Source organism: Lagenorhynchus albirostris, chromosome 21, assembly GCF_949774975.1.
Source record: "Lagenorhynchus albirostris chromosome 21, mLagAlb1.1, whole genome shotgun sequence".
Taxonomy (NCBI): Eukaryota; Metazoa; Chordata; class Mammalia; order Artiodactyla; family Delphinidae; genus Lagenorhynchus; species Lagenorhynchus albirostris.
The window spans coordinates 28,933,905-28,956,024 of NC_083115.1; the positions used below are offsets into that span (position 1 = coordinate 28,933,905).

Below are 22,120 nucleotides of genomic sequence, written 5' to 3' on the forward strand. Positions count from 1 at the left end.
GGGGGAATATTTGGGGTTGGGCTGTCCATGTCTTCTGTAATACGTAGTCCAGCCAAAAACATTCCTTGGCTTTGGTTTTCAGAGACTAAGTGTTGACCACAGGCTGACAGAAAATCCCTTCCCAATAATGAGCTGGGGCATTCAGGCATGACAAGAAACTTGGGAGTTACAAGAATTTTTCCCCAGGTGCAAGTTAGAGGGGTTTTAGTTTTGGCTTTCCTTCGACCCCAACAATAGAGCAGATTACAGGGGCAAGGGGCCCAGCGTGAGAAGTCAGGACAGAGTAAGTAGCTCCTGTGTCCACTAGAAATTGGACAAGCTTACCTGCCATGTCAACGGTCACCCGCGTTTCCTCCCGTGTGATGACGACGGTAAGGCCAACTGGCCCGAGGCAGGGGAACACAATCAGACCGAAACTTTCCGGACCACCCAGTTCCAGGAACTGACCTGGGGACTTTCCACCCAGCCCAGCCTGCCCGCCTTTCGAGGGGCGGGACTAACGGTCCCAAGACTGATGCAACCGTCACCGGATATTGCCAGGATACCCGAAGAGACCACCAAATAAGGAATACCCCGCGCCCTCCCAGATTCACCACACCCCTTTCCCGTCTTCCCCTATAAAATCTTGCCCAACCCTCGCCCGGGTGCGACTTCTCTGGCCCCTTTCTCTCGGACCGCGCCCGGGAGCAGCTCCCTAATAAAGCTTACTTGAAGCTTTCCTTTGTTTCTCGCGGTGCCGTTTGTTAAGATCCGACCTTACAATGACTGTGTTCTTGGGGGCCTTGGGGGGGGTCCCAGGTCCTGTCAGTCAGCCACTGCCGTGACTGACATGGAGGAATTTCCTTACTCCCTTCGGAGCTGGGGGCAGTCCCTCTTCCAGTGGCCCATCTTCTTGCAGAGTGGGCATGGCATTTGGGGTTTAGGCTGGGGCCTGTTTCCTGAGCATTCCTTGTTCCAGTGTTTGGGACTCCCACAGCTGAACAGGCTCCCTTCCCTGGCGGAGGTCTTCTGGGAGTACTTTTGGGGTGACCAGGAGGTGGGTTAGGTCTTGTCAACACAGCTGCCCAAAGCCTGGCTTGCCGTCGTTCCTTCCTTAAGTCACACTGTTCCTTCTTTCCCTCCTCAGCCTGGTCTCTGTTGTTAAAGACACTGAAAGCTTGTCAATAAGGTTAAGAGGGGTTTGGGGGTCCATGGTAAGCTTCAGAAGATTCCGACGGATGTCGGGGGCTGATTGGCTGATGAAGTGGGTTGCACATACAATGTGTCCCTAGAAAGTATTTGGGTCTTCTGTCTGGGGCTCCTTTTCTTCCAGGGGTGCCACTAGAGAGGGCTTTTGTGTAGCTCGAATGGGTCCCAACTGGCAAGGTTCCCTAACCTAGGACTTGCATAGCTCTGGGTTTTCTCTTAGGGCCATAAAAGCCTGTACATAAGGAATTCTGTCCATTTCCCCTGTCTTTTGCAAAAGACGTCTAACTGTAGGATGGCATTATAGTTGAGGCTTCCGTTTTCTGGCCAGGTCTCATCGTCCTTAAGTTTATACATTACCAAAGAAAATGAGCTTTTTTTTTTTTTAAGGAATTTTGCCTTTTTTCTTCAAATTTTATTTATTTATTTATTTGTTTATTTATTTATTTATGGCTGTGTTGGCTCTTCGTTTCTGTGCGAGGGCTTTCTCTAGTTGTGGCAAGCGGGGGCCACTCTTCAACGCAGTGCGCGGGCCTCTCACTATCGCGGCCTCTCTTGTTGCGGAGCGCACGCTCCAGACGCGCAGGCTCAGTAATTGTGGCTCACGGGGCTAGTTGCTCCGCGGCATGTGGGAACTTCCCAGACCAGGACTCGAACCCGTGTCCCCTGCATCGGCAGGCAGATTCTCAACCACTGCGCCACCAGGGAAGCCCGAGCTTTTTCATTTTAAAGAATCTAGAGAAAACTTGTCCCAGTGACTCCAACTGCACCCGAGGGGTGAGTCCTCGGGGATGGTGGAGGTGTTCCCCGTCGTTCCCTCGGGGAGAGAATGCTCCTGTACCAGAGAGGAGCGCTAGCGCTAGGAGGTCCCATGGGGGCTCTCTAGTCCTAATGACTTTATCCCCAGTGGGGGCCAGCTACTCCCGCAAGTGGCAGTCCTGTTGGCCGCAGCGTCCTGGGGCCCGTGTCCTATCCTGGCATCCGCAGTACCCAGGATGAGTGCCCTTCCCGAGGTTTCTCTATAGAGTCTATAGATTAATCCCTGTGTTCTGGGATATGTTCCCCCGGACATCCTCGTGGTTCTAAGACCTATTTAATCAAGACCCAGGCTTTTTCTCTAAAAAGGTGGTAAGTTTCAGAGAGCAGGCACTGGCCAGTAAGGGGGATGGTTTCTGAAAAAGGATAAAACCCTGTCTTTTCCCTTCCCTTTCGTGGGCGGCACCCCTGGGGCCTCGGTGTCACGCTTCCCCCGCCTTCGCACACGTGCTCTGGCCAGCGGGCAGTGGGGCTGGGCGCAGGGGCGGATCTGCAGCAGAGGCGGAGGCCTCGTGGCTGTCGTTGGGGGGACGGAGGCCCCGCGACCCTGAAAAGACACTCCCAATCACTCGACCCGGGGAGGCAAGCACGGTAAAGGCGGGTCAGGGCCCGGGCACGTATCCCCGGGGCGGGGCCGGGTGCAAGGCCCACCCAGCTTGAGCCGCCTGCCCCGCCCTAACAGGGCGGGGTGACGTCAGGGTGGACCCTGGAGGGGGCGGGCCAAACACCAGGAGGCTGGCGGAGAAGGGACGGACCCACTGCTCTAAGTCCCAACAAGGCGGCGAGGGACCCTCCCCCTCCTGAAACCCCGGGAACCGCCCACCGTGGAGGGAGCACCCCAAAGGGATCGCATCTGCAGTAACCAGGGGCACGAACTCTAAGTAAGGCTGTAGTCCATCTTTTTGCACAACTGGACCTGTTACTAGTGAATTAAATGGTGCATAAGGCCAACCCAGAGGGCAAACATCCTATGGTTAGGGTCCTTAGCTGTCTGCGAGGATAGCTGGAAGCCTTCCCCGGCATGCCCTGCGCACATGTAACAGCGGCAAGGTTCGACAATGCCTGGCAGATTTTTCCCCCCGTTTCCGGCAAAGTCACGAGATAAGAGTGGCAAGTAAGAGCGAGGTAGGGATGCAGAGTTGAGACAAGGATAGTTAGGCATAGGTGGACCAATAAGCCTATGAGGGTAGCCTCGGGGAGGGGGCGATGTTATGCTTGTACCGAGCCCACATTTCTGCTGCAATAGCTCTGAAAATGAGACAGACTGTAAGAAAGAGAGGGAGGGAGAGATGGAGATGGCCGCAAGTAAGGCCGCGCTTCTCAGGCCCAAGAGAGGCCAGAGGCTACGTCCAAAAAGGCAACAGAGAGTAAGAAAGCAAAAGAGAGAGAGTGGGAGAGTAATGGTGAGTAGCGCCTCTCAAGCGCAAGAGAGGCGAGAGGCCGAGGCTCATCGTATTCGTCTGACTGGCTTCGCCGATAGCTCAAGGTGAAGGTAAGGTTCTCTCTTCGCCGCGGAAGAATTCGGAGACGAAATGATAGGTAAGAATCAGATTTATTTAGAGAGAAACACATTCCACATCCAGACAGATTGTAGGCCATCTCGGAAGGCAAGAGATTTCGAAACATCGTGCGGTTAGTTTTAATGGGCTGGTCATTTCATAGGCTAATGAGCGGGAGGATTATTCCAACTATTTTGGGGGAGGGGCGGGGATTCCCAGGAATTGGGCCACCGCCCACTTTTTTTTTTTTTTTTTTTTTTTGCGCGGTACGCGGGCCTATCACTGCTGTGGCCTCTCCCTTTGCGGAGCACAGGCTCCGGACGCGCAGGCTCAGTGGCCATGGCTCACGGGCCCAGTCGCTCCGTGGCATGTGGGATCTTCCCGGACCGGGGCACGAACCCGTGTCCCCTGCATCGGCAGGCGGACTCTCAACCACTGCGCCACCAGGGAAGCCCTATCCTGTCTATTTTTATAAAATTGTCTCTTACAGTACCCAGTGTGTAACCAGGCCTCCAACAAAATTGATGATGGCTAAACATCTTGAGGAAATAGATCACATTTATGACTCTCATAGAATAATTGTAATAGTGTGATTCTAGGTATGGGAAGAAGCAATAGGGAAAACATTTCCTGGTTCATAACAGGCTAGTGAGACAGAGAATCCAGAAAATCTTTAATTATCAACAGGGCCTAATCGGGAAATTAGCACCTGGAGTGGCATATCAACAAGAATTTTCGCCTGATCTGGGATGAGCCTCCCAGCTCTGTGGGACAATATCTGGTCATGAAATGTCTCCCAAATATTGGTCTAATTCTGGACCAAGGGGAGGATCTGAGAAATGGAATATTTCCTGCCGTATCAGTGAAGAAAGGATGTCACAAGCAGCAACTGCAGCCCTCCAACCTGAGCTGGGAAGCCCCGAGGGAACCCTGGAAGGAAACAGAATACCTGCCATCTGGCCACCATCAGACAGCAGCCACTGCCCTATGGCGAGCCTTGAGGAAACTCAGGATGTGAAAATATAGAATACTGGCCCCAGATAGCTGAGATGCATATCAAAGGAATGATTTCAGCGAGCCCAGACTCTTGCATCTTCCCATACATAGAAAAGCCCTAAATTCCTTAACTTGGGATGGCGATTTCCTTACAGCTGGAGAAGGGTGGGTCAATCTACATCTTTCTATAGCTATAAGCATACATATTGACCTGCACCGGGGAAACCTGCCCCTCTGCCTGAATATTAAACTAAACTGCCTTTGTTCAACTCACACATTCTGACCCTGCCCACCTGTGAACGGCTGCAAGAAAGGAAATTAACACACCCCCTCCCCGAGGCTGGCCAAACCAGATGTTTTGCAAGACTTACGGCCTTTTCTTACTTTACTTCCTCACCTCCTCCCCTTCCAGACCCCGATAAGATGGTACTCTAGGACACTAGTCCGGCATCTTCCCAGATGCCTGGCTTTCCTGATAAAGTTGCTATTCTTTGCCTCAGCACGTCGTCTCCGATTTATTGGCCTGTCATGCGGCAAGCAGAGCGAGCTTGGACTCGGTAACTATCTGAGTGGAAACCTTATGGTTGTGCAGATGGCTCCTTAAGCTTAAAATTCCTGGTTCCCAAGAGGAAGTAATTAAACTGGGGGGCACAATAAGTATTTCATTGTATCTGAGGACATTTCAGTGATGTCTCAGAAAAATGCCTGGCAATCCTATGATTGAATTGCTTGTCAATTCTGTCTCCCATTCACATTAAAGAGTATTTCAAACCTTCCCCATTGCTATTCATTCTCCATGGACTCGCATTTTCCCCCCACATTTATCAGGTTGTATATAAACTCTTTCACAAAGGAAATAGATATTTTTGTATTAATTTCTCAATATAAAAGTAATTTATTCGTAGTAGAAATCTGTAGAAACCTATAAAGAATGAAATTTTATATTTAAAAATCACCCAAAATCCTACTACCCATCAATGATAACTGTTACCATTTTAGTCTAGGGAAATAGATAATTTTGGATGTATACACATTCTACCACTAGATTTAGAGTATTCCTGTACTGTCATTCATTATTTATGCCATCTCCCTCATAACAGGAAAGGAATTGCCTTTAATCTCAACTTGGTAATTTATTTCTACATTTGTATTCAGTTCCTATTATCTCCTGCCACATCATGAATTTTATGTCATCCTTTTTTTTTTTTTTTTCTCGGTACGCGGGCCTCTCACCGCTGTGGCCTCTCCCGTTGCGGAGCACAGGCTCCGGACGCGCAGGCTCAGTGGCCATGGCTCACGGGCCCAGCCGCTCCGCGGCATGTGAGATCTTCCCGGACCGGGGCACGAACCCGTGTCCCCTGCATCGGCAGGCGGACTCTCAACCACTGCGCCACCAGGGAAGCCCCAGGGAAGCCCCTTGGCCTTGTGTTTCTGATCCCTCTTGCTGCTAGGCCTTGCTTCCAGGGAACACTTTTTCATTGCGTAACCAGCACTCTGACTCAGACTGCCTCCGCGAAGTCCAGGATCTGTATCTGTCGTTCACTTGAGGGAATCTGTACTCTTATCTACCCTCTTTGTAGGTTGAGTACTATTTTCAGTATTATAATTGTTAGTATCACTAGGATGATAATGATCTTTGTTACTGGTGACATTCATGATTATTTTTATTCATATATCTGTTGCCCTTATGTATTGTGTTTTGGTTGTATTTATACAACAATGAATAGAGTCTCTCTACTCACCAAGGGTGTTTGATTTTCTGAAGATGCCTGTGAGGGGTCCCCAACACAAATACTCATATACTGCAGCTCCCAGCTCGTGATATTCCCGACTGAACCTTCGGCTTGAAGATGCTCCTGAGATACTCCTCGTTCCCCTTCTGAGGCAGGGGCTCTCCCAGGCTGGAATGTGAGAACCAAGGATGATGTACTGGGCCCTCCTGAGACTCTGCAAAAAGTCACAAGTCCCTGCAAAGCCCAGCAATTGTTTGTAGCCAGCTGGAATCGCCACCCGAGGGCATCTTTGGACATATTGAGAAACCACTGAATTTTCTCCTTCAACTCAGGGACCCAGAAACAGCTCTTAATGACACAGAAGGCCAGCGAGTGAACGGGGGGCATGAGACTCCTGCTGTTTCTCTCAGATGCCCCCAAGGACACAAGAACCAGTCCGGAAAGGCTGCAGGGAGAACACTTCTCCCTCTTCAGAAACTTACTTAAGCTCGAAAGCCAAGAGACCACCATGGGTCAAAATGGCTGCTCAGTCAGCTACCTTGTTCCCCTTGAGCTGATGAAAACATTCCGGGTCGCTTCTGGGGGCCAGGAAATGTTGATACTGACCTGGAAGCCGTAGAGGAAGTGACCGGCTCACTCAAGCAACCACGGAACTTTCTAAGTACTCCGGGGAACCTTGGAATTTTATGGAATTTACTCCAATTGGGATATAGCTGATGATTTTTCTTATAATTAGTTTGGCTTATGTGTTTCTTTATTTGTTGAATTTTTATTTTGTTCATTTGTTTTTTGAGAAAGATGACAGAGGTAAACTACCATTCTCATCATTTCATTTCAAGGCTACAGGTATGAAATGATTTATCACTAGGATGTTAATGTTGTCTGTCCAGCTATTTACCAGGTTTCTCCAGTGTAAAGTTATGCTTTCATCATGTCAAAAAATGCATTGTTTTGGAAGGATTTCACTATGTGCAGCCCTTAAGGAGTGGAGAGTTCTACTCTACCTCCTGGATTGCTGATATCCACCTGAATTATCAGGAATTCCTCTCCATGGGAGATTTGTACCCTCTCCCAATTTATTTATATAGTCTTTTATTTAAATCAGTATGAACTCTTGGATATTTACTTTGTACCCTGGGTTATAGAGAATACTACTTAATTATTTTGTTGCTCAGAATCTTCCAGTTTTGGCCCTTGGGAATTCTTTTAGTTGATTTCTGTTTTCCTTTGACATAATCCCATCTGTGCCTGTGTGTGTATGTGTGCGTTTATTGTTTTGTTGAATTAACACTTCCTCACTGTCTGGAACTACAAGAGTCTCCAGGTTCATCTTGTACATTTCCTGCTCCAGACCTAGAATGACCTATTTCTCCAAGGAACGTGGTTTCTTTTCATTGGCAAATATGTTCAAAAACAACAACAACAACGTAGATCTGAATGCGTCCATTGCTACAGGGGAGTGCTTGTTTCTTGGCTTCTCAGCTGACAGTGTGAGGAAGTTTTTGTATGTTCTGACCTATGTATGTCCACCTAAGTTGCATCTACCGATCCATTGATCCATATATACATATAGACATAGATGCATGCCTATAAGGAATAATCGTTTATATTAACATAGTAATATAAATATTAATATTTATAATATTAAGCTATCAACATAGCTTAATACGTTAAGCTCCGTCATCCATTAGCACATGGGCTGTTATAGCCGTCTCCCCTCACGTGTCTGTTACCCCCAGGCTAACTGCGCAAGAGCCTGCGTAGGGCTCACTTCCCCAGCGAACGGCGAGCTCTCAGCATCCTGTACCGCGTCCGGCCGCCGGCAGAAGGCGCAGGAGCGCCACGTGGCGTGACGCACATAGGGCGCATGCGCTTTCTGCCCGCGGACCTCGAGGACGCCGCCTGCCCCCGAGAGCAAGCGGTTTGTTTCCTCAGGACAGACCCGACCTGAAGGTACGTATTTTTCTCAAAGAGCGGCAAAGTGCTTTCCGTTTTGTGGACTTTTCCAAGTGTTTTATTCTTCACTTTCTCGTGCACTGATTTAGCAAGACTTCTTTTACAGAAGTATGCGTTCAGTGAGGGGTTTGGGGTGAAAATCACAGGAGGCTGTCATATTTTTTACGGGCTCAAGATAATTTCTGAGGGGAAATCCCGCTACAGATTCGGAGGAAGGGACCTGTGTGGACGCTGGTGGAAGCACCACGACGAGCCGGGGTGTTTGGTCGAGTGACTTGGGGACACGGGAAGGGCCTGGTCAACACACACCCGGTTCCCAGGTGAAAGGGAAGTAGTGTTTGCAGCGCTACACGTGTTTATTACTTTCTAGAGGGTAGTTTTTCTATAAAGTGAAAGTAGTTGAAAAAACATTGAAAAATAGAAGAGTAGGTGTATTAAAACTCCCAACCATGTTTAAATGTTGATATTTTATTCACATCCAAATTAGAATTTATTATGATTTCACTTTGCAGGCTTTAAAGGAAGTTGCCTTCTCTCTCATATATTTAAAATAATGCTTCTCAGTGTATCTCGTTTTCAAGTTGAATTATTACCATGATTAACTTTTTTTGTGTGACCCAATGACAGCCCTAGATACTTTTGAATTTCATCTTATGACAGGTCTTCTGCAGGACCTCAGTGTGACAGGAATTGTTGAAATAAACCGAGGACACTCCCAAATTTATAAAATTGTCATAAAAAGACATGGAGGGAAAATATTGATTTTGAAACAAAAGCTTATACTCAAAATGACAGTAGATTGTTTTTAAACGGTTTTTCAGAATCTTGTATTCTTCTTTCTTGCGCCAGTAGTCTGAGACATCTCAATTCTAAGTTTTATTTATTTATAAATTTTATTTTACTTATTTATTGTTTCTGCCTGCATTGGGTCTTCGTTGCTGCGCGCGGGCTTTTCTCTAGTTGTGGCGAGTGGGGGCTACTCTTCATTACTGTGCACGGTCTTCTCATCACGCTGGCTTCTCTTGTTCCGGAGCACGGGCTCTAGGCACGTGGGCTCAGTAGTTGTGACTCTCGGGCTCTAGAGCTTAGGCTCAGTAGTTGTGGCACACAAGCCTAGTCTCTCCACGGCATGTGGGATCTTCCCAGACCAGGGCTCGAACCCGTGTCCCCTGCATTGGCAGGTGGGTTCTTAACCACTGCGCTACCAGGGAAGCCCTAGAATATTTTAAAGACAGGAATTTGAGCTGTCAGATAATCCTAGGAGAGAGAAATTTCCCAAAAGGAGATCATGCTTTGGTTCCAAGTAAAAGGTTGAGATACACTCATTGCATTTAATTATGGGGGAATAACTGTGATCTTATCAAAATTTATTAACGAGATCATTAGTGATTTTTACAAGTGAGGGAGTGTGACCAAGTATGTACTGTCACCATACTGTGACCAAGTATGTACTGTTTTTCAGTTTTATTTTGAAGGGGAAAGGTCACGTGGCAGGGATGAGATGTAAACTGGCTTAGAGCTGGTTTTCATTTCAAGAGTGTAGAGACTAAATGAGTTTAAGGAGATGGATGGGGAAGTGATGAAGAGGTTGCTGGTACAATAAATTCAGTTTCTAATCTATAATATGAAATATTTGAGGGAGTAGGTGAAAAGGGGGTACAACTGGAGAAGTTGGATTTAGTTAGGAATAGAGATGACTTTTCAGTTTTTACATGAGAAGACACACTGATGAGTTGGAGTCCAGGAATAAGTACAGATTTCACGCCAGTGAGCAGAACTGTTTCTTCACATTATCTAATTCATCTCTGCAGTAGGAAGTGAAGCCATTTTTGAAAAGAGGAAAAGAGAATTTGTGAGATTTGAAAGGTACAGAGAATATTGACATATTAATGAAGCATGGCAGAGTGATTAGTAAGCCATAGTAAGATGCCAGATATTCAGACAAAGCCTTTGGGAGATATATGACACTGTAATTAGACCAGATCAATACCTAAACCTGAACTGTGACAGATGGAGCCATGGGAAGAGGAGATATTTGGGGTCATCTGGGACTGGCGTCTCAGCAGATATGGGGAAGGACTAAGGGGCATTAGAATTGTTGGTCTTGGTGTGTATATGCTGAAATGAGTAATTGTGTGTTACACTGACCCGTAAAAATGAGGAGAGGTGAGGGCTGATTTTGGAAATTGAGGTCAGTGAACTGGAGGTTCCCATGTAGTAGGAGAACCTGGGCACGGGCAGTATTTGTAGGGACAGGCTGAAAGGAGGAGGTTTGTGAGGGAGAGGTCTCTGGTCATGGATCTGACTGGTGACATATACAGGTAAAACCTGGTTTTGGTGTCTACCCACAAGATTAGAATATTTAGTTATTTGATATTCAGAGATGGGCAGAGCTCATTTTAAATTCTTATTCTGTCGATTTCTAGCCGCACAATTTTGTCATATAAATAAAGCTTCCTGAACCTAGCACACATCAGTTGTTAAATGTGTGACTAGGGCTTCCCTGGTGGCGCAGTGGTTAAGAATCCGCCTGCCAACGCCGGGGACATGGGTTCGAGCCCTGGTCCGGGAAGATCCCACATGCCGCGGAGCAAGGAAGCGTAGCCCCTGCTCGCCGCAACTAGAGAAAGGCCGTGCACAGCAACAAAGACCCAACTCAGACAAAAATAAATAAATCAATTTATTTAAAAAAAGAAAAATGTGTGATAATCCATAAAGGCAGGGTTGTTGTGAGTATTAAATGCAACAACGTATGTATGTAAGCAAATACATGTGAATTCCACTCAGGGTCTCACTTAACACTAGCAGATTTTTTTTTTTCTGTTTCCAGGTCCTTAGCATCAAAGGGTTTTAATCATACTCTGTTGACACAGTGTCAGTATTTGGTGATGTAATATATTTAATTGTAAACTTTGTTTTAGGTAGTACTTGAGAGTTGACAGATTCTTTCATATCCTTAAATTATAAAATGAAGGGATAATCTTGTTCATAAAAATAGCTAGAATTCCAGACACCATTTCACTGAGATATCCCGGTCCATAAATTTCCTCCAGAATGAAAGCCCTTCACTATATTTTATCAGCCTGTTTGCCTTATGGGGATTGTGCAGCATAACTGTAGCATTATGACATCTGTACTCCTGCTTGTTTCTGTGCAAGGGGTTGTATATGCTAGACTCGCATGATGAGAATCATTGAGCACTTGAGCAAGGGATGGGTCTCTGAATTGTTTCCGCTCAGCATGAAAGAGATTCCAGAGTTGCTGGGTCACGTATCCAAGGCCCTGAAGTAGACAGCTAGGGTTGAGACACTGACATTGCCTGAATTCCACATGTGGAGGAGCCAGATGACTAAAGGCAAGTTATCTTGAGCGCAAGTACGGGACACTGCTGAGCTGAGACGGGTGTTGCAAAACAATGCTAGGGGACCTCACCAAGATGTATAGAATCAGCGACTCCAGAATGGGGTCCTGGGTTATGGACACGAGACTCTCCATATGGCAGGAGTCAGGTTCTCTTAGGATTTGGTGCCAGTGATGGAGTTAAATAATACATCGGAACGCCGCGTCTCATTAAACTGTAAAGCCCCATACTTGTGTTTTGTTGTCTATGTAGTGAGGATGTTAATATCTGCATTATGAGCGTCACAGACTTACAGTCGACCCTTGGAGAGGAGAGCCCTCTCCCCATTTGTCCTTGCCGCCGCTGCAGACACGTGTGGGTTGAGGAGTCACTACCATGTGAAGGTTTGCAGATTCAGGATGGTGGGCATGTCTGGGAATGTTAGAAAAGACTGGAGTCTCTTGTCTTCTTTCTCTTTCCTCAGCTTTGCTTAGCTTTTGAACTGTCCTTTGGTGAGAATACGGAAGACAGGGCGACTGAGTTCCAGACAATGCAACCCCAGGTGAGTAGGACTTGCTCTTCCTTGTGAATTGATACCTGTTTTTCCAGGGGAGGAGTGTGTTTCCCGTCTTGGCCTGGATCTCCTGTGTGCCCCCGTGAAGTTAAATTACTGCCTGTCATATTTCCTCAGGACTCTGGGAGGCTTATGGCAGGTCGGGGATTGATCAAGAAATAATCCCCTACCCAATATTTACACTACTTTATTCCATTCCCCACCCCCTTCATCATGTCCTTGAAGAAAAGGTGAAAAGTTGTTTCTTCTAATGTATCCCATGTTAGTGTCCGCTTTGGGCTTAGGCATGTGGTGGACACAGGTGATGGAAATGAGTAAGAGCAAACGTTTGTAGTCCTACAGGGAGGCGGATGTTTCTTCAGGTGAGTTCAGTCCATCCAGTGATTCAGATGCTGCAGAGGAGGGCTGTGCAGCATTGAGATTGGGGTAGCGGGGAGGAGAGCAATGAGGAATAATTTATTTATTTTTCCCAGTTTTAAATTTATTCAAGTGTTTATAGAACACACTTGAACATTTAAATAACTTGAAAAAAGAAAACAATTCTCCTTACCCCTCTTGCTCCCAAAACCGCAGTTTCCTTCTTTGTAATTAAACTGTGTTCAAATTTGAAAACAGAAAGAAATGTCTGGGGCTTCCCTGGTGGCGCAGTGGTTGAGAGTCCGCCTGCCGATGCAGGGGACACGGGTTCGTGCCCCGGTCCGGGAAGATCCCACATGCCGCGGAGCGGCTGGGCCCGTGAGCCATGGACGCTGAGCCTGCGCGTCCGGAGCCTGTGCTCCGCAACGGGAGAAGCCGCAACAGTGAGAGGCCCGCGTACCGCAAAAAAAAGAAGAAAAAGAAAGAAATGTCTGGAATCGTTTTCTTAATTCGGGCTGTGCATTGCGGAAAAAGGATTGTAACGGAGTAAACCTAGGTTCTTGTAGCAATTTTTGAAGGACTGGAAAGATCAGGTTCAACTGAGGGGCCTCTATTTCCCGTTAGCATATAGACAGGGTTGTGATAACGGGAAGAATAATGATAACCCATGCTTGAAGGTCCCAGAGAAAATGGAAACGCAGAGCCTCACCACAGGAGGGTCAGGCCAGGACACTCCTTCTGCACAGCAGTCTCAAGCCCCTTGGGGTTTGCTTCTGAACTGTACGACTTATTCTCTGTCGCGAACATGTGAGTTGTGTAGAGATGAGAGAGGCCACCCCTGATTATCCACATTCTCTTGGAGGATGTTCAGTCCTACAGAATTTGTCCATCATCTGTGCCCACGTTATTTCCACCACAGTTATCTCACTCATGTTCATAATGATGTTTTGTTTTCAAAGTGGGTGGATATTTCTGTCTGCGTGAAAGACACACAACATGTCACCATAAACATTTGACTGGAACCCCAAACAGGGTTGAGCTTTCTCTTATACAGCAACCCAACCGCAGCACTGCCGTGTCCAGTATCTTCCCGTGGCCCTTTGTAGGGAAGGCCCTGGCTTCACAAAATGTCCATGATGTTTTAGGAATTAGTGACCTTCAAGGATATAGCTGTAGACTTCACCCAGGAAGAGTGGGCCCTGCTGGACACATCCCAGAGAAAGCTGTACAGAGATGTGATGCTGGAGAGCATCATTCATCTGGTGTCTGTGGGTGAGTCTGTCAGCACTGATATATGTTTAACAAGTATCCAGAACAGCTTCCACGTATCCCCCTCCCTTCTCAACCCTCATTCACATTCTTTCATGGTTCTTAAAACTACTTGAAGTTAATTCATTTGTTTATTTATTTACTTACACCTGTTTTGTCAGCCCAAAAGAATATAGTTTTCCTGACCACTCTTCCCTTTCTCTCTTCTTTATCTTTAACAATCAGGAATTCAATGAATATTTTTAAATGAATAAAAGTAATAAATATTTACTAAATAACTGTCCTGCTCTGTATACTCACCTGATGGTTAAAAATTCATTCTTGAAAATGATACGAGTGATCTATTTCCAAAGAGAAAATTAGATTGTTCTGGTGGAGCTTCTGTGTTTCGGATTCTTTTTTAAAATGTAAAGTTCATCCTACTGTGGGAACATTTAATTTCTCCGTTGAAAACGCTGAGGATTCTTCACTCTGGCTTTGACCTTGGGCCTGCACACCAGCAACAGGAAGAGCTCCCTGTGTTGTCACAGTGACAGTGTTTCAGCGTTGGGGGTGCTCTTCCCTGGGCTGTCCTCCAGTGTTCACCTTGTCTCTCCTTGGTGTCCTGCCCTCAGATTAAAGGACATGCATGGTTCTCAGCAGAAAATGCAAAACCAATGTATCTTTTTCCCCCCCCACAAACAGGGTATCAACTCCGCAAATCATATGTGACTTCCCAGTTGGAGCAGCGAGTGGAGCTGCGGAGGGAAGGAAAAGGAGTTCACCAGTGCCTGAGTCCAGGTGAGCTCCAAGCTTACGTGTGCTCAGCACGAGGAAGATCCTGATATTGGGAGAGCAGAAGCTGGGAAATGGCCACTGCAGATTTTGTTTCTTTTTTTAATATTTATTTATTTATTCATTCATTCATTTTTTTGGCTGCGTTGTGTCTTCATTGCTGCACGTGGGCTTTCTCTAGTTGAGGCGAGCGGGGGCTACTCTTCGTTGCGGTGCACGGGCTTCTCATTGCGGTGGCTTCTCTTGTTGCGGAGCATGGGGCTCTAGGCGCACAGGCTTCAGTAGTTGTGCCACATGGGCTCAGTAGTTGTGGCTCACGGGCTCTAGAGCACAGGCTCAGTAGTTGTGGTGCACGGGCTTCATTGCTCCATGGCATGTGGGATCTTCCCAGACCAGGGCTCAAACCCATGTCTCCTGCATTGGCAGGTGGATTCTTAACCACTGCACCACCAGGGAAGTCCTCACTGCAGATTTTCTTGAGTGAGTTATGTTTTTAGGAAAGCAGTAGAGGCCACTGGGGCCTATACCCTCTTTTGCACTTTCTTTTGGCCTCAGAAAGGGACTGTTCATGTCCTTTTAGAGTTAAAGTTTCACATAGTGTCCTTTGTCCTGTTCCCTTCCCTTTGACAATTTTCCTCCTCTTTACCAATCTTGATTTTATTTTTTCTCTTATTTCAATCCTGAAAATACTTCCTAATTTTCAGTTTTCTGAAATGTGTTTCAACTCACTTTACTTCCTTTTCACATTCCTGCTCTGTGTCAGGGTCAGTATTTGAAACATACTCACACAGGCCTTGCATGCTTTCAGCAGGTTTCTTTCTGCAATGCCACACTAGCATTTTTTAACAGTACTTTAGACAGGAAAAGTGGCCTTATGGGAGAAGAAATAATATTCGTACAAGATATCTGCAGAAAGGACCCATCTAATTGCATGTCAGTGGTGAGTTTCAAGAGGGTAAACCCTTTCCTCCATATTAAAGACATGGGGACTGAAAGGCTTTAGAATGCAGGACACGATGGTTATTTGAGTTGGATGTAAATGCTGCCCCAGCAGAAGGTTGTGGGTCGTTTCAATTTAGGGAAAAATTAATGGGTGCTCAAAACCGCAACCTGAGTTCTTATAAAAGAACAATTGCCTAAACATGGCTCATACTTGAAGTCTTTGAAACTAGTGAAATCTTTAACAAGTTTGATAGCCCAGCAGTTGAAATGTTACGAAACAGGAAATCTCTTTGTGTTGTGGAAGATAACACGCAACGCATATGTAAACAACATGGGGAAGATTTCAGCAGGAGACACTCACATCATGGTCAAAGTAGAAGTCACGCGGCTTCCCTGGTGGCGCAGTGGTTGAGAGTCCGCCTGCCGATGCAGGGGACGCGGGTTCGTGCCCCGGTCCGGGAGGATCCCACATGCCGCGGAGCAGCTGGGCCCGTGAGCCATGGCCGCTGAGCCTGCGCGTCCGGAGCCTGTGCTCTGCAGCGGGAGGGGCCGCAACAGTGAGAGGCCCGCGTACTGCAAAAAAAAAAAAAAAATCTGTTATGTTGCTCAGTTTATATTTTTATGCAGCTTTCAACATAATTACAGAGACTTGGTTCAGTCATAATCTAAACTGAAAAATATAATACAAAATAATGTAATCTGTCATATCAGTGTTTAAAAATGTATATGGTAAAAGTTAATACAAACATGGAAGAATAAACATATAGTTTGTGACTAAAGCTTGATGTTAAAGTAATACTTCTCTTTTGGAAATGTCAAACCTTTTTGCATTTTCCTACCTGTCCTGCCACAATCATTCCTATCTTGAACAGGTCAGAGGAGAAGAGAGAGGGGATGGGAGACCAGGGCCAAGGTGGGGTAGGAGAAAAACAAAAGTGATCAGGAGAAAGCACAGGTGGGTGAGGGGGCAGCGGTTCCTAAGGTGCGCGGCTGGCATCTGAGGCACAAGGCGTCACTGGAGCAGGGATAGAGTGAAGGGAGCGTTCAGTGAACTTAGGGGCTGGCAGAAGCAGAAAGCAGTGTGTGATCCAGGACTGGATCCTGGAGAGTGGAAAATTAACAAATAGCATTTACATTAGCACCAAAAGTAATAAAATACTTAAGAATATATTTATCATAATAGATTTGTACACTGAAAACCACAGAATGTTTTGAAAGAAATTAAAGATATACGAAAAAAGGAAATACCTAAATGCCCTAAATGAAAGTGATTATGGATTGGGTGACTATATATTAGATGACAATACTCCCAAACTGATCTACAGATGAAATGTAATCTTTATCAAAATCCCCAGTTGGCATTTTTGAGATCAGCAAGCTGACCATAAAATTCACATGGAAATTCAAGGACACAGAATGGACAAAACAACCTTGAAAGGAAAAATAAGTTGAGTCCTCATACTTCTCCGTTTCAGATCTTACCACGGCGGTACATTAATTAAGACTCTGTGATATTGGCAAAAGAACAGATTCATAGATCGATGGAATAGAATTGAGAGTTCAGAAATAAATCCTCACACTTATGGTCAATTTTTTTTTGACAAGGGTACCAAGAACGTTCAGTGCGAGATGTGAGTCTTTTTTATGTGGGCATCTACATGCAAAGGAAGAAATTGTACCCATATCTAACATATTTTTAAAAACCTAAAATGGATAAAATGCCTAAATATAAGAGCTAATATCACAAAACTCTCAGGAGAAAACAAAGACGCAAATATTTGTGCCCTTGGATTAGGCAATGATTTCTTAGATAATGATGTCAAAAGCACATGCAACCCAGCTCATGCAGCTCAATATCAAAAAAAACAAACAACCCAATCCAAAAATGGGCAGAAGACCTAAATAGACATTTCTCCAAAGAAGATATACAGAGTGCCAACAAACACATGAAAGAATGCTCAACATCACTAATCATGAGAGAAATGCAAATCAAAACTACAATGAGATATCATCTCACACCAGTCAGAATGGCCATCATCAAAAAATCTAGAAACAATAAATGCTGGAGAGGGTGTGGAGAAAAGGGAACCCTCTTACACTGTTGGTGGGAATGTAAATTGATACAGCCACTGTGGAGAACAGTATGGAGGTTCCTTAAAAAGCTACAAATAGAACTACCATATGACCCAGCAATCCCACTACTGGGCATATACCCTGAGAAAACCATAATTCAAAAAGAGTCATGTACCAAAATGTTCATTGCAGCTCTATTTACAATAGCCCGGAGATGGAAACAACCTAAGTGTCCATCATCGGATGAATGGATAAAGAAGATGTGGCACATATATACAATGGAATATTACTCAGCCATAAAAAGAGACGAAATTGAGCTATTTGTAATGAGGTGGATAGACCTAGAGTCTGTCATACAGAGTGAAGTAAGTCAGAAAGAAAGAGACAAATACCGTATGCTAACACATATATATGGAATTTAAGAAAAAAAAATGTCATGAAAAACCTAGGGGTGAAACAGGAATAAAGACACAGACTTACTAGAGAATGGACTTGAGGTTATGGGGAGGGGGAAGGGTAAACGGTGACAAAGCGATAAAGAGGCATGGACATATATACACTACCAAACGTAAGGTAAATAGCTAGTGGGAAGCAGCCGCATAGCACAGGGAGATCAGCTCGGTGCTTTGTGACCGCCTGGAGGGGTGGGATAGGGAGGGTGGGAGGGAGACGCAAGCGGGAAGAAAAAAAAAAAAAAAAAAAAAGCACATGCAACCAAAGAAAAATTGATAAATTGGACTTCATCAAAATGAAAATAAAAGTTGAAAGACAGCCCACATGAGGGGTAATTCTATGACTGATGTCTTATGAAATCTCTCTGTGGAGGTCTGAAGAAAGCAACACTACAGCTATAATTTGTAAAGAAGCAGCAGTCACTTGTATATGCTGAGACGGGGATGGTGGTTGTTTTTTGGCTTGGACGACGTCCATATTTTGTCTGTGTCCAGGGTGGAATTGTTTTCGTCTTGATTCATCATTGCCGTATAATGGCCTTGAGTGACGCTGATGTTCTGTGGAATTGTTATGTTCACCGGACAACCGTGACCCAGCTGAGGGTAGCAGACCAGCTTGCGGCTGACAAGGTCTGCTTTCCTCTCGTACAATTCAAAGATGAGGGCAGAAGGGGAGCTGGAGCATTCAGGGCATCTGCTCTGGACTCTAGGCCCAGGAAAGAACAGAAGTGGAGTAAAAACCTGATGGAAAATATTGGAGCCACAGTGAGCCTGACTGGAGGAGGAAGGGAACTGGGCTGGTGGTGAGAACGACCCTCAGCAAAGGGGTGAGGCAGGGTCCAGGCAGCCAGTGAACCCTGGCTCATTCCCCTTAGGGCCGGTGCCTCCCCAGTCTCTCCGGATGTTGGTCCCCCGCCTTCCCTTGCATCGGGAACAGATGTCGGTTTTCTCCCTACCCATGCCCCCAGCTCTGCTCCACCCACTCCCATACCCATTGCACTCAGCTCAGTCCTGGAAGCTGCTTCAATGCCAGCCCCATAGGATCCGGGGCTGAGCCTCTCTCACTCCAGATGCCAGCTCGGAGCGGAGAGATGTACAAAGGCTGATCAGTGACCTAATTCACGTGCCACAGTGGCTTCCCTATGCCTCATTTGAGAACATTCCAAATAGTAGGTGAACTGATACAAGATAGAAATGTCTACCACAAGAATCATTTCGTATGGAGCATTCATGACAGTGAAAAGCTAGTTGAACTAAAAGAAAACAAACAGAAAAACCCTTTGGCTTTTACCCCGAAAATTAATGTGTAAACTGTATGTGATGTAACAGTGAAATGACACTGCACATTGGATCCAACAGGAGTGCACCAGTGGGCATGTTCATGCCACACGCTCTAGGCGCTGTGTCACTGTCACCTGGGCCCAGTGGGCTGAGTCTCCTAGAGGAAAATGGCCTCAAGCGTTTACAGTTTATCTCAGGAACTACTTTTACTCCTGCTCTTGGGGGACCAATGGTCATTTTCTCCTCCAGGAAGGCGAACTTTCTATTGCCCAAACTTCTCTAGCGTTTTAATTTGATTAAGGAGAAGAATAACAAGGAACCATATGAGTAATTACTAAGTGCTTCTGAATGATCCCTCTAACATAGTACAGGAATTTGGTGCTGTTTTATTATTGTCACTATTAAATCTGGATTATCATATTTAGAATATATATTAAAAGTTAATTGATTTATTTATTTTCTCCATGCTGCGTGGCTTGCGGGACCTTAGTTCCCCGACCAGGGATTGAACCCCGGCCAAGGCAGTGAAAGCCACTGGACCACCAGGGAATACCCAGAAGTTGATTTTAGAAATCTACCACAGCTTGTTTTTTAGAGAATCCGCAGAGTGGAAAAATTAAAGTGCCTTTTTAGTTATGTATGATGTACATTGCTGATTCATGTGATAATATGTTCCAGGCATATAAAGACTAAAATAATGTCTATTTTACATTCTATCTTAGGGTCTGTCATCTAGCAACATTTCATGCTAGGCTCATTCACACACTACAGCACTGTCGATGTACGGAAGAAGCTCTTCCAAAATAACTGAAATTTAAAAATTATGAAAAATGTACATTGAAATATAACCGTTATGTAATTTAAAATCAATAGTATTAACAAATATTTTTTATAGCACATGTCAAATATTGTAGATTAAGGTAGTCTAGTTAATAGTAATGTGAACGTTCAAATAAAGTGCTCTTTACCAGGAAATGATATATTTAAAGTATGCCAGAGTGTGAATCACTTAACATTTCAGATGAGAACATTAACCAATACTGGGAATCCTTCATAAATATAAGGGGGTAATAATAATTTCATTATGTGGAAAATTAAAAGACATTAAAGTATAATTTCAGATAACCCATTCTTTTGCAAATATACACTTTTTAAAAAGTTAATCAGCACAGAGGATTTTTAGGGCAGTGAAAATACTCTGTATGACATTATAATGATGATAAATGTCATTATACATTTGTCCAAACCCACAGAATGTACAACGCCCAGAGTGAACTGTGAACTATGCACAGTGGGTGATTATGATGCATCAGTGTAGGTTCATCCTTAGTGAAAAATGTACCATCTGGTGGTAGTGTCGATAATGCAGGAGGCCATGCGTGGGTGGGGACAGAGGGAAATGGGAGATCTCTGTACCTTCTCAATTTTGTTGTAAACCTAAAACTCCTCTAAAAAACTGTCTTGAAAAATTTTATTAACATCACATATCTTTCAAATTCTAACATAATATTAGTAACGTAAACTAGAATATATTAACAGTATTCATAATTTGATATTAAATTATCATTACTTTTAATTACTGCATAATTCAGTATTAATAGATAAGCACAGGTTATATAAATAATGTTAATGAAATTGAAATTTATATGTTTACCATTAAAATATTCCGCTATGACTGAATATTTTCCCTAATTACTGTATCATCAATACTGCAATGATTATTATTTTAATTCACCCTTCTACTCAAAATCTCATTGGTTTTTCTTTGGAATTCCAGGTGTGACTGCAGTCCACCTATCATAGAATCCTGCTATTCTAAATAGAGGGCTATTCTAAATCCTGCTATTCTAAATAGAGGGCTATTCTAAATCCTGCTATTCTAAATAGAGGGCTATTCTAAATCCTGCTATTCTAAATAGAGGGCTATTCTAAATCCTGCTATTCTAAATAGAGGGCTATTCTAAATCCTGCTATTCTAAATAGAGGGCTATTCTAAATCCTGCTATTCTAAATAGAGGGCTATTCTAAATCCTGCTATTCTAAATAGAGGGCTATTCTAAATCCTACTATTCTAAATAGAGGGCTATTCTAAATCCTGCTATTCTAAATAGAGGGCTATTCTAAATCCTGCTATTCTAAATAGAGGGCTATTCTAAATCCTGCTATTCTAAATAGAGGGCTATTCTAAATCCTGCTATTCTAAATAGAGGGCTATTCTAAATCCTGCTATTCTAAATAGAGGGCTCTCACTGCCTGGGCGCTGCAGGAAGAAATGTAACTTTGTTTTCACCTCAGTCATATTTGATTTCTAACATTTTAATTAAAACTTTTAAAATGTGAAAACCCCTAAGAATAGTCTCTTTATTAAATGCAGTGGAACTTGAATTTAGCTATAGCTCTTCTCATTCAATTCAAAGATGCTTTTCAGAACGCTTCCACATGCATGTGATCGTGAATCACCGTTTGGATAACCTTTCTCGGGGCTAGTTTTCCCCAAAGGGCAGCTGTATAGTTTGTCTTCAGGAACTAATAAACTGAGTGAGGGATACCTTTGAATATTAAATGTAGTGGGGATATTAATCTTCTAAATACAGCGCGGTTATCACCCAGAGGTTGCCTTCCCATATGGAGAAGACTAGAAACCAGCTGATTGTTCTCCTTGCTGCAGTTACGGCTGATTTACTCAGAGGACCGTGGCTGGGCTCTGGGCACTGTGGAGAGGAGGGTCACAGAGCAGTGTACGCGAATGATTTGGCAACACTAGAACCAGCTGTAGAGATAGTTCTGCATGTCATTCAATATCTTATGTATTTAAACTTAGTAATCTCCAGGTCTTAATGCATGTCTTATGGAGGAAATTCTCAAAGGATTTG

At 44.7% G+C, this 22,120-nt stretch overlaps 1 protein-coding gene across 1 annotated transcript in view; it reads right to left on the reverse strand.

Moving 5' to 3' along the window:
* Nucleotides 1-16,011, reverse strand: part of LOC132512753 (zinc finger protein 239-like) — a 29,442-nt gene extending 13,431 nt beyond the window's left edge. The window contains exons 1-2 of the mRNA XM_060136620.1: nucleotides 15,803-16,011; nucleotides 6,239-6,397 (exon numbers count right to left, since the gene is read on the reverse strand). The gene's annotated coding sequence lies outside the window, so the exon portion shown is untranslated. The remainder of the gene's footprint in view (nucleotides 1-6,238; nucleotides 6,398-15,802) is intronic.
* Nucleotides 16,012-22,120: the final 6,109 nt, after the last annotated feature.